Source organism: Arachis hypogaea, chromosome 19 (assembly GCF_003086295.3).
Source record: "Arachis hypogaea cultivar Tifrunner chromosome 19, arahy.Tifrunner.gnm2.J5K5, whole genome shotgun sequence".
Taxonomy (NCBI): domain Eukaryota; kingdom Viridiplantae; phylum Streptophyta; class Magnoliopsida; order Fabales; family Fabaceae; genus Arachis; species Arachis hypogaea.
Window position 1 is genome coordinate 56,472,846 of NC_092054.1, and position 13,354 is coordinate 56,486,199.

General features: G+C 38.6%; 1 non-coding gene across 1 annotated transcript; it reads right to left on the bottom strand.

Moving 5' to 3' along the window:
* Nucleotides 1-12,491: 12,491 nt before the first annotated feature.
* On the bottom strand, nucleotides 12,492-12,599 carry LOC112781763 (small nucleolar RNA R71). The gene has a single exon (XR_003192523.1). It is a non-coding gene; the product is annotated as a small nucleolar RNA R71 (small nucleolar RNA).
* Nucleotides 12,600-13,354: the final 755 nt, after the last annotated feature.

A 13,354-nucleotide genomic window follows, 5' to 3' on the forward strand; every position in this document is an offset into this window, starting at 1 on the left:
TGGTTGCTGTGTGATTATTGGAGTTTTGTATTCATCCAGAGCCTTTTGAACTGATGGTTCCATGAACTCCTCCTTCATGTACTTCTCTGCCTCACTTGAGTTTGGAATGACTTCCTCACTTTCTTGCTCCTCCACTTCCTCTTTTACACTCAACATTTGTTTTAATAGCTTTTTCATTGAGGAGGTTTGTTGATCTTCCCAACATTTCTTCATCTCCTCTTCATATTTTTCGATCACAGATTCAAGGGAAGTTTGTGAGGGTTGGGAATGTTCATGTTCCTTTATCACCTCAAGAGCAGTTTCAGGTTCCACTACTTTCACCACCTCTTCTTTTTTGTAATTCACTTGACACAGGACTTGCATTCTTTTTTCATTTCTCCTTCCTTGCATTCATAATTCCTTCCATCTTTTGAATTTCTAGTTCTTATGGTATTCCTCCTCCTCCGCAAATCTTTTGAGCATGGACTCAATCTTTGAGAGGCTTTGGTTCATGGAAGTTTGTGTGGTTGGTGAATTTTGACAGAGGCTTTCTGTTGAAGCGTGGTCAAGTGATGATATCTTCGGATGAATATCATATGGAGCACTAGAATTCCCTTCCCAGCCACCATTAGAGTCATGACTTGTATCATTTTGTGGTGGAGGGAAATATCCCATATGATTTTCTTTCTCATCTTGTGGTTCTGAAGCATAGCTCCATGAATTGGAGTGCCCAGAATTTGAAGTTTCTTGGTGATATTCCCAACCACCATTAGAGATTGGTGATGGTGGGTGATATCCCATAAAATTTTGTTTGACCAAAAGATGAGTTGAACTCCATTTGTATTTTATAAACATCAATGAAAATTGAAATCCATGTCATAGAGAAAGAATTTCTTAGTGAGCAATAACTCAAACACCTTGGTTTCAACTTAGAACAAAGAACAAAAATAAAGAAAATGCTTGATCTAGACTTCTCACCCACTTAATCATTGTTGATCTAAATCAATCCCCGGCAACGGCGCCAAAAACTTGATGGGATATTTTAGCGAAAAAACGAATTTCTCCAAAACACCCAAATCTAACCGGCAAGTGCACCGGGTCGCATCAAGTAATAATAACTCATGGGAGTGAGGTCGATCCCACAGGGATTGAAGGATTGAGCAATTTTTGTTTAGTGGTTGATTTAGTCAAGCGAATCAAGATTTGGTTGAGAGATTTGTGATTTGCAGAATTTAAATTGCATAGAAAGTAAAGGAAATGGGTGAATTGCATGAAATTAAAGAGAACTGGAATTTAAAGTGCTGAATCTTAAAGAGCAAGAAATTAAATGGCAGAAACTTAGAACGCAAGAAATGTAAATTGTAAAATCTTAAAGTGCAAGAAAAGTAAATGGCTTGAATTGTAAAGGGAATTGGGAGTTGGATTTGCAGGAATTAAACAAGGAAAAGTAAATTGCAACAAACAGAGAAATAGAAGATGTCTTGAATCAAACCGGATCTTAAACAGAAAAGTAAATGAGCATGGAAAGCAGTAAACAGAGGATGCAAAATTGGAATTCAGATCTCAGGACCCAAGAGACTAGAAAACCAAGTCTAGATCTCAATACCTTCCTAAATCCAACAAGAACAATTGCAAAGGAAATTGTAAATTGCAAAAAAAGTAGATGAAGAAGCAAGTAACCAAAACTGAAATTCAATTAAGCAGAAAATTAAACAAGATCCCAAGGTGAGATTGAAATAGAATTTCTTCAATTCTCCACCCAAAATCCAAGACAAGAAAAATAAAGAGTGCTGGGCAAGAACAAGGAAGAAGAGAGATCAATTCTCCTCCCAAATTCTCTTGAATTAAAACAACAATGCTAAGAAAAATAAAAGTGAGCTCTAAGCAAAATTCAAAAGAAAGCTATTCTGAAAAACTAAAAGGGAAGCTCCCCGAAAAACTTGAATTCTATCCTATTTATACACTTTCTTCAAATGATCTTCAAGCCTTGAGTTGGGCCTTTGCTCTTGGTGGAATTGGATTGAGAGAGGCCTTGGTTGATTGCTCTTGGAGTTTGGAGAGGAACCAAAGTGAACCAATTGAACCGGGTTGAAGTTTTGCAAAAGTTTGAGTAAAAGTTTGAGGCTAATTTTTACTCTAACTTTTACTATCAGCCTCCATGCTTTGCTGCTATCCACGTTGGGGCAAAAGTTAGGGGTCTAACTTTTGCTCCAACGTTGGCCTCCTTATGTGTACTTATGGCGCCAACGTTAGCCCAAAAGTTAGAGGCTAACGTTGGCGCAAACTTTTGCTCCCCCTTTGTATTGTTCATGTGCCAACGTTAGCCCAAAAGTTAGAGGCTAACGTTGGCGCAAACTTTTGGTGGCTAGGGGGTGTTTTTCTCATGCCAACGTTAGCCACAAAGTTAGGGGCTAACGTTGGCGCAAACTTTTGGTGCCTAGGGGGTGTTTTTCTCATGCCAACGTTAGCCACAAAGTTAGGGGCTAACGTTGGCGCAAACTTTTGGTGCCCAGGGAGTAACTTTCATGTGCCAATGTTAGCCCAAAAGTTAGGGGCTAACGTTGGGGCTAACTTTTCACCCAAAAGTTTGTGCAAAAGTTTGAGGCTAACTTTTGGTCCAGCTTTTTGCTTCCTGGTTCATTTTCACTTATTCCATTGTCCTCTCTTTACTCCTAGACATTCCTTCTTGCTTCAACCTTTCTCCAAGCTTTCTTCACCTATCATTAATCAACCAAACACATCAAAGCTATGCTTAAAATCATGAGATATTCATTTTATCATAATATGTGACAATTATAGCATAAAACCTCATGAAATAGCATGAATTCATACATGGTTGATTCAATCAAAGGAAGCATGAAAATCTACCCAAATTTGCTTACTTGTAGCTCAAGAAAGTGCACAATTCAAGTGAAAACAAAAGAAAAAGACTAGTGAAACTAGGCTAAGATGACTTGTCATCACAACACCAAACTTAAAGCTTGCTTGTCCCCAAGCAAGAAATGAATTATGCTCATCGGTTCTTTCATTTAAGATGGATTGAAGAACAACTTGTCAGGTCCTGTGAGTGAAGTGATCAAATGTCAGTGGGGTGAACTCTAAATCATATGCTCATGCAAGGGTTTCAGTGCTCACTAGTCCTCACATATTGGGAGTCTTAGGTCTTAGGATTTTCATCCAAATGGTATCATGGAGATCTCTTTATATGTAGTCACCTTGAAGCAGCTTATAGTTTCTGTGCTTTGGCCTCGACTCTAAGTGTCATGTCTCAAAGCGGCTCTTTAGATAAGCTTTCAATCAATACTCCTAAACCAGTTGGTTTTAAGGTATTAGGTGTTGAAGCACCCCTAAGGATTTACTTGCTCAAGCCTCTTTCTTTGACACAACTCAACCACAAGCATTTTACTAGGCTAACAACTCTTTGAGTCATTGTTTCTTCTTTCTTTTCTGCCTAGTAATTGATGCTCAGAGCCTTGGGCCATGTTCTTTTTTTGTCTTTGTATTTTCTTTTCTTTCTTTTGTTTTGTTTGCTGCTTCTTGGATCAATAAGTTTTTGAGAATCTCCACAATACTTCTTTGAACTTCATGTCCCGCCTATGAGCTCCCATGCAAGTTTTCACAAGCATGCAACCTCAATACATTATCATACAACTAGAACCACCACTTCTCCTAATCTTTTGCTTGCCTCAAAATTGTTTAATTCCTCAATCCTTCTTTTCAAAGAACTTTCATGTGATGCATTTTTGAACATTGAGTGCAAACAAGTTTTGAAGAGAAAAATGTTGTGAATGATCAAGCATCTTGCTTATTGAATTACAGAAAAACTATGCTATGCAGATAGATAATCAGGGAAACTAAACCACTCTCAATCATAGCAGTGTTTGATGTAAGATAATCACTTAACGATACAACCTTTTGGAGTTCGCTTGCTTCACTCCTCATCATCATCATTACTGATCCACACATTCCTCTTTCATTTTTTTGTTGATGATGCTTAATCCTCCCAAAGGCTTATATGATGCTCTGTAATGATATTGAAAGTTGCTTGTTCCCCAAGCACTTGGAAACAATGGTTAGTCTGGCTGATTTATTTATAGGCTTTTGAACTTACTTTGGTGTGGGAACACCAAACTTAGTACCTTGCCAATAGTTTTCATGCATCAAATTAACCATGTGTGATAATTTTTTTTCTTTTCTTCTTCTTTTTTAAAAGCAATAAAACTGAAAACTAGGAAACAGCAGAATGGTTAACTAGTTCATCCAACATGCTTGAAGCCAGCATTATGCAGAGAGTGAGAATGTGTTTTATAATGGGATTTTGGTGAAACACCAAACTTAGAATCCTGCATTCTCCTTTAGATTGTTTTGGTGTGCAACACCAAACTTAGCTTCTTGCATTATAGATAAAACTAATTAACCTTTTTATTAAAATAGTTATGAACAGAAAACTACCTCAGGTTGGGTTGCCTCTCAACAAGCGCTCTTTTATTGTCACTAGCTTGACATCTTGCTCTTTGATTATGGAGGCTGGAAATCATAATGCCTCAGTTTTTCTCCTCTTGCTGTAGGATTCCTTTCCTCCATGACCTGCACAATCACAAACAATCCAAATGAAAATTGGATATTCTCATGCCAGAATGTAGTCAGAGGATTAGTTGACACCATGTGTCAAACAGTTGGTAAACTTGAGAGATTAATGAACGAAAATCACTACTCTCGTTTATTTATCAAGCTATGAGAATCATATTCAGCAAGATAAACCAAGAAAACTTCACTCTATTGCTAAAGTGAGGTTTCAATTAGCTCAGGCAAAAATTCAAACAGTTAGTGTGTCAGTCAAAAATTAAAGAAAAAGTGCTTGATCTAAATTGCCATCTCACTTAATCATTGTCAATCTAATCAATCCCCAGCAACGGCGCCAAAAACTTGATGGGATATTTTTGTGGAAAAACAAATTTCTCCAAAACACCCAAATCTAACCGGCAAGTGCACCGAGTCGTATCAAGTAATAAAACTCACGGGAGTGAGGTCGATCCCACAGGGATTGATGGATCAAGCAACTTTAGTGGGTGATTAGTTTAGTCAAGCTAACATTTGTGTGATAATTGATGCAGCAGAAAGTAAATGACAAGGAAAATTAAAGTGCAGAAAGTAAATTGGACAGTAACTTAAAGAACAAGGAAGTAAAATAGCAAGAATCTTAAATTGCAAGAAAAGTAAATTGCATGAAAGTAAAGGAGACTGGGTGCAGGAAAATTAAATGAAAGCAGTAAATCAAAGCTTAGAACAATTGCAAGGAAATTAAAATTGCATGAAAAGTAAATTCAGATCACAGTGGCTCAAATGTAAAATGCAGAGGAACAAAAGTGCTGGAAAGTAAATTGGGAACAAGGAGATCAGAGAGCAAAGTGACTGTGCTTAATTTGCAGAAATTTAAAAGGATGTTGAAGATCTCAGGAGTGGATCCTTCCTTGATTCAACAAGAGAAAAGTTGCAGAGAATTAAAAAAAGATTGCAGAAGAAGTAAAGAGAAGTTGCAAATAGAGAATGAAAACATAATTCCTTCCAATCTCTATTCAAGATTCAAAACAGAAAATGAAACTCAGAGAGAGAGCTCTGTATTCCTAATGCTCCCTAGTGGAGCTCGCCTCCCTCCTCTCTATTCGGGCTTACTTTCTAAAATGAGAATGATGCCTTATATAGGCATTTTTACAAAAAATGAAAATGAAATTCAAAACAAATTACAATTAAAATGAAATTTCTATTCTAACTATCTCTTGTGCCTTTGAGTGATGATAATGGGCCCTTGCTCTTGATGGAATTGGGTTGATAGAGGCCTTGGTTGATTGCTCTTGGAGTTGGAGAGAGAACCGAATTGAACCGGGTTGGAATCATGAAAGCTTGAGTAAAAGTTGGAGTAAAAGTTAGGGTCTAACTTTTGCTCCAACTTTTCACATCAGCACCCTTCCTTGCTGATACCAACGTTGGGGCAAAAGTTAGGGGTCAAACTTTTGCTCCAACGTTGGCCCCCTTGTGTGCATGTATGGGGTGCTACTTTGTCCTCTTGTCAACGTTGCCAATTTCATGCCAACTATAGACTATTATATATGGTTGGAAAGCTCTGAATGTCAGATTTCTAACCCAATTGGAATCACCTCAATTGGACATCTACAACTCAAGTTATGCTCATTTGAAGAGGACAAGGTTGCTGGCTTTGGTGTGCAGCGTTTGAGGCGACGTTTGCCTCAAACGTGGTCGAAAACGCCAGTTCTGGAGGCTCAAACATATTGTCCACCCCATTCTATTATACATTGTTGGAAAGCCCTGGATGTCTACTTTCCAATGCTGTTGGGAGCACATCATTTGGAGCTCTACAGCTCGAGTTATACTCCGTCGAAGGTGCAGAGGTCAGTTGGCCTCACTGCAGGTTGCCACCATGTTCGTTTATGCTCATTGCGGGGCAGTTTTCTTCCTCAATTTTAGTGTCCACCATACAGTGCCATATATGATTGGAAAGCTCTCGATTCCTACTTTCCATTGCTTTTTGAATCACCTCATTTGGAGCTCTGTAGCTCAAGTTATTCTTGTTGGAAGTATACCCCTTGCACACTCATGGCGCCAACGTTAGCCAAAAAGTTAGGGGCTAACGTTGGCGCAAACTTTTGCTAGCCCAGGGAGTGTTTTTCATGTGCCAACGTTAGCCAAAAAGTTAGGGGCTAACGTTGGCGCAAACTTTTGCTCATCCAGGGAGTGTTTTTCATGCCAAAAGTTAGCCAAAAAGTTAGGGGCTAACTTTTGCTCCAGCTTTTGCCCAAAAGTTAGCCAAAAAGTTTGGGGCTAACTTTTGGTCCAGCTTTTTGCTTCCTGGTTCATTTTCAATTAATCCAAAAGTTTGAGCTAAAGTTTGAGGCAAACTTTTGCTCAAACTTTTTGTTCTCTCTTCCTCCTAGCCATTCCTTCTTGCTTCATCCTTTCTCCAAGCTTTCTTCACCTATCATTAATCAACCAAACACATCAAAGCTATGCTCAAAATCATGAGATATTCATTCTTTCATAATATGTGACAATTATAGCATAAAACCTCATGAAATAGCATGAATTCATACATGGTTGATTAAATCAAAGGAAACATGAAAATCTACCCAATTGGCTTGCTTATGGCTCAAGAAAGTGCATAAAACCTATTGAAAACAAATGAAAAAGCATAGAAAAACATGACATGGTGACATGTCATCATATACTTTCCAATGCGTTTAGAAGAGCATCATTTGGAGCTCTACAGCTCAAGTTACACTTCTTAGAATATGAAGAGGTCAGCTAGCCTTACTGCAGGTTGATACCATGTTCATCTTTGCACTTTTGGGGAAGATTTTCTCCCTCAAATTTAGTGTCCACCATGTAGTTCCATATATACATGGAAAGCTCTGGATTTCTACTTTCCAATGTCATTAGAATCACCTCATTTGGAGCTTTGTGGCTCAAGTTATTCTTGTTTGAAGAATACATGGTCAGGCTGCCAGGTGAGATGTTGCCCACGTTAGTGGCACTAACGTGGCCACTAACGTAGGCCTTCTTTGCTTCTCTCAAGTTAGTGGTGTTAACGTCACCACTAACTTCCCATGCTGCCTCCTTCTTCAACGTTAATGTCCATGTTAGTAGCATTAACGTGGCCACTAACGTGGGCTTCCTTGGCCTTCGACCACGTTAATGGTATTAACTTCACCATTAACGTCACATGCTCTCCATTCTTCACGTTTGTGCCATTAACTTTGCCACTAACTTGGCTCATTCTCCTTTTGTCCACGTTAGTGCCCACGTTAGTGGCACTAACGTGCCCACTAACGTGGGTCTTCTGATAAACCCCATTTTTAGAGTTTATCTTGTGCTTAATTGAGTGGATTTTATCCACTAAACTCACACTTATTCATATGAATCGCATGTTTTACATTTCCCTTCCTAATTTTGTGCTATGAATGAAAACATGCTTCTTTGGCCCTAAATTTGCTATGTTTAATCCTCTCTTATTACCATTCGATGCCGTGATATGTTTTTTAAGTGCTTTCAGGGTTTATAAGGCAGGAATGGCTTAGAGGATGGAAAAGAAGCATCCAAAAGTGGAAGGAATACAAGAAATTGAAGGAATTGCAAAGCTGTCAGGCCTGACCTCTTCGTACTAAATCGATCATAACTTGAGCTACAGAAGTCCGAATGAGGCGGTTCCAGTTGCATTGGAAAGCTAACATCCGAGGCTTCAATGATATGCAATTTTCCATAGTTGTCATGCTTTTAGGCGACACGCACGTGTGGGTCACGCGTATGAGTGACCTTGCGAGAGTTCAGCAACGCGTACGCGTGACAGAGCCACGTGCTGTACATATCAGAAAATGTTGGGGGCAATTTTTGGGCTGTTTTTTGGCCCAGTTTCAAGCCCGAAAAACACAGATTAGAGGCTGCAGAGTGGGGAAATCACATTTATACATTCAACAACACAACTTTCATTCACAACATTTTAGGTTTTAGATGTAGTTTCTAGAGAGAGAGGCTCTAGGTTTTAGGATTTTAGGTTTAGCTATTTTCAATTTTAGATTTCTACTCTATTCCAATTTAGGTTTCTTCTACTCTTATTTGTTATAGTATTTTGGTTTATTTTATCTCTCTTGTTGATTTCTTTATTTTCCCAATTTAGTTTATGAACTCCATGTTAGATTCAATTTCTATTTAATGCAATTTAAGGTATTTTATATTAATGATTGCTTTATTTTATTTGTGTTATTGATGCTTACAATTGGTTGTTTGGATTTTATTGTCTCTTATTGTTTTTCTATGCTTTTATGTTGTGCCTTCCAAGTGTTTGATAAAATGCTTGGTTGGATTTTAGTGTAGATTTCTCTCCTTTTGGCTTTGGTTGAGTAATTGAAGACTCTTGAGTTATCAAACTCTCTTGTTGATTGATAATTGAAAGTTGCTAGTTGATTTGAGTTCCACTAACTCTAGTCTTTTCATAGGAGTTGACTAGGACTTGAGGAATCAAATTGATTCATCCACTTGACTTTCCTTCATAGTTAGAGGTTAACTAAGTGGGAGCAATGGACAATTGATGTCACAATTGACAAGTATAGCTAGGATAGGACTTCTAGTTCTCATACCTTGCCAAGAGCTTTATTAGTTAATAGTTTAATTCTTGCAATTTTTTTCCTTGTTCCTTATTTCAAAAACCCAAAAAGATACAATCTCATAACCAATAATAACTACACCTCCCTGCAATTCCTTGAGAGATGACTCGAGGTTTAAATACTTCGATTTAATTTTATTGGGTTTGTTTTAGTGACAACCAAATTTTTTTATGAAAAGATTATTGTTGGTTTAGAATCTATACTTGCAACGAGAATTTATTGTGAATTCTTTACTAGCAAAAATCCGTTCATCAAAATGGCGCCGTTGCCGGGGGATTGCAAACATGTGCCTTATTATTGGTTATTGTGAATATTGTGAATAATTTTGCCTTTTCGTTTCTTTGTTAGTGTTTCTAGTTTTAGGAGTCTATTTTCATTAATTCTTATTAGTTTTTGTTTTTACTTGCTACTATGAATTCTTACCCCTTTGGCTACGAGTTTGTTTCAAATTATGTTGTAAGGAATGGAAGCTATAATAAGAACATGCATCAAGGTTGGAACAATAAAAGATGGGAGGAGCCACAAGAATTTGATCAACCCTCTTGGAAACAACCCCCTTCAATCTGCCATGAACAACAACCATTCTATGATGCATCCCAAGGCCGTGGTTATGGTGGACCTTTTCGTGACAACCAACCTCTACCAAATTACTATGAGCAAGACCCATTCCATGGTGCGTACCAAGACGATGGATATGATGGACCCCCTTGTAGTTACCAACAAGCCCTACCATATGCCTATGAACCCCTTCCTCAACATAGCTTTGAATCACCATACTCACAAGCCCCCTACTATCAAACACCATCATATGATCCTAACCCATATCCACCATATCAACCACCCTATGAGTCATATGAACCATACATAGAACCACCCCAATTACTCCCAAGAACCACCACCTCCGTATACACCATATCCATATCCATCAATCCAAGAGCCTTGTGGTCCTACTTATGATATCCAAGCGGAACAAGAGTCAAGGGATCGTCTCAAGAAAACAGTGGATCAATTTCATGCAACCCTTCATCAATTGGACCGAGTGATAAGCCGAATAGCACCCGAAGCTCTCATGGCTAAAGAATCTCAACTTGAGAACAAGGAATTAAAGTGTGTTGTTGATAAACCATTATTTTATGATTTATATTGTGTTTAATTGAGTGGCTTTATCAAGTCTTTACCTACTTATTCATATGGAATGCATGATTTTATAATTCTTTCCTAGTATTGTTTATGGTTGAAAACTTGCTTCCTAGAGACCTTTAATTTATACATTTTAACTCTCCTTTGTCCCATTCGATGCCGTGATCCGTGTGTTAAGTGTTTCAGGCTTCATAAGGCAGGAATGGCTTGGAGAATGGAGAGAAAGCTTGCAAAAATGGAAGGAACATAAGAAACCAAGGAGATGACCAGCGAACACTGACACGAGCGCATGGCTCACGCGAGCGCGCAAAATGAAGAAATCGCAACGACGTGAACGCGTGCCTGACACAAACGCGTGGAGTGGAATCTGCACAAATGACGCGAACGTGTGGACGACGCGAACGCGTGACAAGGAAAAACACTAGATGACGCGAACGCATGGACGACGCGTACGCATGACCTGCGCGATCTGCAAAAATAACGGAATATGCTGGGGGCAATTTCGGGCTGCGTTTTGACCCAGTTTTCGGCCAAGAAACACAGACTAAACTAGGGAACATGCAGAGACTCAATTCGCATCCACACACATTCAGATACATTGATATTAGGATTACTTTTAGATCTGAATCGAGATTAGTTTTTACATTGATAGTTTATGCTTTCGCTTTGGATTTTGGATGCTGAAGAGTCATTACCTCCGTGAAGACATCACTTTAGTTTGTTTCCTTATTCCTTTACTCTTTTCATGTTGATCATTGACCCTATTCAAATAAGTATGTTGCATTTTGGATTTATTAATATATAGAGTTACTTTTATTTTTAATTAATTTTAAATCTCTATTTTATTTTATTTAATTATGTCTTCTTATATTTTTATGAGTATTAATACCATGTCAATGGAGTAAATTTTCTACTTGACATGGGGGTTGATTAAGAAGAGATACTTGAGTTGGAATGCTCAAGTGCTCAGTTAAATTGGACGTTGTTGGCTAATTCTGTACCTACTAATGCTAGACCTTTCCAAGGGAGAGGACTAGGATTTGCGGGTAAGAGTTAGCTCAATCACTTGACTTTCCTTTATTTAGTAAGGGTTAACTAAGTGAAAACAACAACTTCTTTACACTACACTTGAGAAGATTCCAACAAGGATAGAACTTCCGATTAATCATTCCCCCAGTCAAGGCCTTTTATTTAGAATATCAATAATTGTTCTTAGTTTATTTTTATTGTTTTAATTTACAATTAATTTTACTCATTATCAAAACTCAACTTTTCTGGAAAATTTCTAGTTAATAAAATAGCACGCTTTCCTGCAACTCGTTGGGAGACGACCTGGGACTCATACTCCCAGTATTTTATTTCTAAAATTTGTGACAACCCTTTTTAAATTGGTGAGGCAGACTTTAGCTGGTTAAGGGCTATACTTGCAACGCAATTCTCTATTTAAGAATCTCTTAATTGGTCTAACATCTGCCACACATCAATTTTTGGTGCCGTTACCGGGGAGTTGCAATAGTGTGCTAGATTATTAATTAGTGTACATATTTTATTTTATTTGCATATTTTATTTTTATTTCTATTACCATGAGCTATATGTCTTTCTCATTGAATGACGCGTTCATTGTCTGATCCGAGCTTAGCCACTTTAGATCCTAAAATTGAAAGAACTATTTCACGTATTAGGCGAGCTCGACGTCGGTTAGCCTCTGAGGTGGTGAAGTGATTGTTATCGATTCACCAGTCTCATCTGAGGGCAAATCTGAATCGCCATCTGAGAGCGAGACAAGCTCCTTTACTACTGATCCAGTTGATTCATGTGCAGGTAACATGGCAGCACCTAGGAGGATTACTCTCCAGGAAGCTGGAGTCCCATATTTCACACTACAACCTTATCAAGTGCATCATCCAAATCTGGCTGCAGATTTTGAATTGAAGACTACACTAATGAACTTGATGCCCAAGTTTCATGGCTTACCTGTTCAAGAGCCTATTAAGCACCTTAGAGATTTCCAGACAGCCTGTTCTACTGTCAGGCGTAATGGTGCAGATGAAACTTCTATTCTATTAACTGCCTTCCCATTTTCTCTTGAGGAAAAGGCAAGGGAGTGGTACTACTCCCAACCTGAAGCGACTGTTACCAACTGGGATACACTCAGGAGAGAATTTTTGGAAAAATACTTCCCAGCTGAAGTCAGAGATAGACTGAGAAAAGAGATCTCCTGCATTGTTCAAGGTGACTCAGAGACTCTCTATGAATACTGGGAGCATTTTAAGAACCTTCTAGATGCATGCCCCCATCACATGATTGACAGACTAGTGTTGATCAGCTACTTCACTCAAGGCATGAACCCCCAGGATAAGACTACACTGGATGCTGCTAGTAATAGTTCTATGAAAAAGTACAGAATCACAGATGAAGCATGGCAACTAATCAGCGACTTAGCTGAATCTACTAGGAATCACAGACAGAGGCGCAGCCACTCAAAAGCTGTTGCAGAGGTTTCCTCTAGCATTGAGACTACTGCTCTTACACAGAGTATATGTGAAATCACCAACCTACTGAAGCAAATGCAGTTGAACCAACAACAACAAGCTCAGCCTCACCCACCATAACAGAGCCAACAGTTAGTTCCCCAAGGAGTATGCAGAATATGTGCTGATTATAGTCATTATACTGATGAATGTTCGTAGCTCCAACAGGAAAACAACACTGTGGCAGCTACTCATAACTTCTATGACCGCCCGAATCAAGGATACAATCAACAAAGCGGCAATTACAACCAAGGTGGAAACCATAACCAAGGATGGCAGGATAACTCCAATCAAGGTTGGAGAGATAATTCTAACCATAATTGGAGGGATAACTATAACAGAGGAGGCAGAGATAACAATGGAAACCAGAGGTGGAATAACAACAGACAGCAGAATCAGAACCAGCCTTACAGAGCACCTCACCTAAGACAATCTCAAGGATTCCAGCACAACCAACAACAGGTTCCTCAGATCACTTATTTCAATTCCTCATCAAATGACGAGATGCTCCGTTCTCTTGCACAAGGACA